Below are 5,350 nucleotides of genomic sequence, written 5' to 3'. Positions count from 1 at the left end.
GCTAGTGCGGTAGGCCCTAGGCCGTATTCACCTTCTAAGCTAAGACCTGTTTAGATGTAGGGTAGATTGACCTTCTACGAGGCAATCCAGTGATATAGTCCGTTATGACTAGTCTTCACGCGTTAACTCTCTCAGTTCGTGCCATCACTCCAGTAGACCTACTTTGGGACACAAATGGCTCTACTTTAACCCTAGTAAGTGATGCTTTTAATTTAGCTACCTCCGAAAGGCACACCCCTAGTCTGGCGCTCTCACTTCCCATCCTATCACATACATTGTAAATAGCCATTATCATTTATTTCTTTAATTATCTTATGTTACAATTACTAACCCTTAATAAAGAGTTCAAACATATTATTTATTGGTTTTGAGCTCATTGTTTCACTCTGTAACCTCGCTTTTTCAGCAAATCGGTTACAAACTTAACTTAACACTATGCGTAATGAGATACTATACTGATGTAAGCGTTGTTTATGCGTTTGTCACGATTCATATTTAAATGAATGGAAGAGCGACAAGATGAATAGTTTAAGAAAGAAATTAAGTTTAATAGTTATCGAATTCAGGTTACATTGGTAAACGCGACTGCATCGTTGCAGAGTCCGGGAGCGAGGGTCCCAAAAATATACGTGAGCAAAAAAAGGTCATCCCCGCTCAGCCAAAAAAAAGGGGGAAAGGAATGAAAATACACCAAGAGGTTATCGGCCCTTTGACCAAAGGGGAATTGGCGCGGCGACTATGTCGCCATCTAGCACACACAAAAATTTTAAAGCTAACAATGGCAGAAGGTCATTTAACAACGGTGTGATGGACACACGTCGAAAATGTCAAGTTTACAGTTACAAAACCAGGCAACAACAGAGACGAAGGCTCTAAAGGTGTAATTAAAAACGTTCCACAACAACAAAGTTTCTTTCGTCCTCTGGTTCGTCTACTGGTCGCCCCAGTCGCCCCACTTGAGGACGTTCGTTGCCCTCAACTCGTCCTGCCCGACCGCGTCTCGGCCGCCGTACTTGAGGCTGGGCGGCGGGTTCTTCTCTTAAATCATCTCGGGCGGCGTGATGGTGACACATTTCTTCCGGAGTTAGCTCCTATTGGTTGAAATCGTCATCATCATGGCCTTGAAATATCGGTCGATGACCTCGTACCTGCCCAGGTACTTCGCATTATATATTTAATGTTACATGGCAATTATCCGAGATAGAAAAAATTCTCTCCATATTGTTGACTAGATTTTGAAATAAAGACATTTAATATATTGATATTAACCTTTGTTTTACTTAAGGACTATTTTCACATTAATGGAGGCTGATTTTAATAGAAAAAATATTAAAGGGACTGAAAAACAGGCTGAAGAAAAGGGTAAGACTATGGTAAATTTCATCCTGTATTGCTTACATACCTAGGAGGATTCATACCATTTACATAAGAAGGCCTGGTTTTAGACTCATTCAGTGAGTCAGGCCTCCTTGCGTAACACCTTAAGCCGGGCCTCCCGTGTAAATGGTATGAATCGTCCTAGTCTGTAAACTATGTATAAACTGAGACTGCACTATCCCTTTAAATTTTAGGCGGTGCAAAAATTGGAAAAATTTGGGTGCCATAGCCGAGGGTAGAGTATGGAATTGGCTAGACCGAGTATGGATAACTCATAAGTGAGCTTAAAATTTTACAACTCAAATTAGGTTAATGCAATGTAAAAAGCTCGTTAGGTTGCGTTATAAATTTACTTACAAATTGCGCCCTCAACTCGTCACTTTTCAGTTTTTCTTCAAGTTCCTGAAGGTCATCATTTGATGTTAAAGGAAATGAGAAGTCAAATTCCACCGCAGGTGCTTCAGACGTCAAGACATTTTTATCATTTTGAATGTGCCTCATTAAACTTTCCAACATGGACAACATTTCGTTAGAGTTTACTTTTAAAATTTCAAAATTTCGGTTCACATTTCGATACCAATCTTGATCGAATAATAAAAAATTAAATATTTTTAGCCTTGTGGAGACTTAGTTAAAACTTCTTATGTTTACCTTCTTTAACCAAAACCATGCCAGGTGTCAAATCTCGAGAACAGGATTTTTCCTTTTCGTTGCTATCTTCAGTGGGTCTTTTCATTCCAGGGTTTCGTCGCAGGTGACCTGTATAAAATTAAATATATTCTCAATCAACAAAGGTAAACAAAAAATAAATGAGTAAGAAAACTCGTTTTTGCATGATTTTCACTCACTATTTTTACTTCCTGAGCCAAACTCTTGATTATTGACGCACGTCACTCCTAAAAACGAAAGTGCATTAGTTAATTGTTTAAATTCAACATTACTTGAACCTTCAATTTGCCGTACTTTATGGAGACAAGTTGGAGTCTTTGCTAAGGGCTAATCGATCATCACAGGCTGAAGTTCTGGACATTTCAGATATGGTCTTATTAAGTAGAGTACCTTGCAGGTACATTGTCAGAATTTTTTTTTGAAGAGTTATGCAGATCGACATTAAGTTCATTTTCAGATACACTTCCTCCTTTTTGACTTGAATGCGTTGGTGAATTGACTTATAAATTAAAATAAAACTCATTATGAAAATGATTTGCAGGGTAAAACAATGAAAACTCACCAAGATTTAGGTTCTTAGTGTGAGAAGAAAATACAGGCACTTCAGGAATGGGTGAACAATGCGTTTGGTCATCGCTTTCGGATTCCTCAGAACTTGAATAGGCTTGAGAAAAACGTTTTGATGGCTTCTTTTTTCTTAAGCCTCTACCCTTATCTACACCGCTGTTTGATTCATTATTCTCAACGCATTTAATTTTCTTTACAGCAACCTCGTATGTATCTGTATTTAACCAGAATGAAAAGAACATTTAATAGGCCAGGACAGATAGGCCAAAAAAGGGCTTGACCTAGAACATTTGAACATAAAGATGAAAATTGGTACATGTGTTGTTTTTGACCCAACAAAAAATATACTAAAAGTCCCCTGCTGTAGAGCGCGAACTTTCGCCGCCATCTTGGAAAATGGCCGCCGGGAATGCCAGCTACAATGTATTCCACGTTCTTCTTCAAAAATTATGAAAATTGGTACACATAATTATTGGAAACACATGAACATCATGGCAAACTTTTACAGCTCTGTGTTCATAGTTTGGTCGCCATATTGGAAAATGGCCGCCGTGAATGCTAGGTACAGTATATTTCACCATGTTGTTGGAAAACTATGAAAATTGATAGGTATTATAATCAGAGCTGTGTGAACCTCATAGTAAAATATTGAAGCCATTAGTCAGATATTTTGGCCACCATGTTGGAAAATGGCCGCCAGCAATGCCATTTAGATAAAGTATATGGTTCAAAAATTATGAAAATTGGTAATTATTATGTTGAAGACCATATAAATATCATACTTGAATATTGAAGACGTGCTACTGATAGTTTGGGCGCCATCTTCGAAAATGACTGCTCGAAATGCCAAATATATTACTGATATATAAATTTTTTCGATATTTGTTTATTGAGTAGATGATTTTCATTAACGTAATGAACAACAAAAAATGGATATCTCGAAGTCGAAATTATCGACGCCATCTTTTAAAATGGCCACACGAAAATCATTGCCCTAAATTCTGAAAGAAAGTTATTCTAAGCTGTTATTCTCAACATGTTGATTAGAGAATATGATTTAATATGGGGTTTATACATTCTAGTGTTGTTTAAGATTAGAATCTAGACAAATATCTAACATTTCATACATATTCATCGTCATCCTGAAGATTTTTCATAATAATTGCATGTCAGAGCCCTTGATTAGGCGCTACACCTAGCTGGTGGCCTTATCAGCGCCCCTCCCTATCATATTCCAAATTTAACCTGCGGAACCGCCGTCATGGCACACGGGATCGGCCAGCGGGCCCGACAAACGCCACTTGAGCAGGTGACTGAAGCTGGACACCGTCAGCGGCGAGCCCAGTCAGGAGGTGGTCAGTGACAGGGAAGGATTAAGGCAGCAGAAGACTCGACGGGACGGGGGGGTTCTCTCCAAGCACAACAGTGCCATAAGGCCCAAATTAATAGTGTATTCGCGACCCCTAGAGGGTGGCCAATAGCGGGGGCAAAAGCGGCCCAGCAAAACCTTCACGGAATGGGGCAAGGAACGGTCTGAACCAAGGGCGAACCCAAGGAACTCCCGAAACGTCACACCGAACTCGGGCCCCTCCGCCACGACAAGTCCTTTGAGTTAAAAGAGAACACTTCTTTCATTTACATGCTGTAACTTGGTGTGGTTATGATAAGGCGTGGTTTAAAGTAATGACAGATAATCAACATCTTACAAATTTGTTGCCCTTTTTTAATGACCATATTGCATCTAAGGGAGCCATAGCTGCTGCCGAAGAGATTTCTTTTCGCTTTTTTAGGGTGATAATTGACACATACTTTCAAGTCATCATTTGATCTCGCCAAGCTTCATCCAACAACCGACGCCCCAAAACTACATTTTTGCCAAGCGTATCTTCAATTCCAACAATAGCTAGGAAACGATTTAATCCCGAACAGTGGGGATTGGTTCGCGATCGGGAAAGTCGAAGACCCATCCACACCATTCTCCTTCCGGCATCAGATGAACTTATAACACTCATTATTTGTACCTGCAGCCTGCAGAACATCTTGTGTCAAGAACTGTGAATGTAGACGATCTGGATTAGCTTGCTGGGCAATGTGTGGTCATTGTCAAGGTATAAGCCATAATAAAAAATCTTCAGGATGACGAGAAATATGAAGGAAATGTTAAAAATGTGTCTTAAATCTAATCCTTAACGACACTAGAATGTATGTACCCCATATAAAACGGTTTTTCCTAACCAAAATCCGAGTGATATGGCTTTCGTTTTCTTTTTTCCAGATTTTAGGATAGTAATATTTCAGCGAGCATTTTTCAAGATGGGTCGATAATTTAGACTCGAAAATAGTTATTTTTATGGCGTTTTATACGTTCATGAAAATCATCTACTCAATAAACAAATATCGAAAAATTTTATATATTAGTAATATATTTGGCACTTCGAGCAGTCATTTTCGAAGATGGCGCCCAAACTATCAGTAGCACGTCTTCAAAATTCAAGTATGATATTTAGATGGTCTTTAACATAATAATTACCAATTTTCATAATTTTTGAACCATATACTGTTTCTAAATGGCATTGATGGCGGCCATTTTCCAACATGGTGGCCAAAATATCTGACTAATGGCTTCAATATTTTACTATGAGGTTCACACAGCTCTGATTATAATACCTATCAATTTTCATAATTTTCCAACAACATGGTGATATATACTGTACCTAGCATTCACGGCGGCCATTTT

Source organism: Phalangium opilio, unplaced genomic scaffold (genome assembly GCF_054372755.1).
Source record: "Phalangium opilio isolate 3A_F unplaced genomic scaffold, DU_Popi_V2 ptg000046l_1, whole genome shotgun sequence".
Taxonomy (NCBI): domain Eukaryota; kingdom Metazoa; phylum Arthropoda; class Arachnida; order Opiliones; family Phalangiidae; genus Phalangium; species Phalangium opilio.
This window is presented reverse-complemented; position numbering follows the sequence as displayed.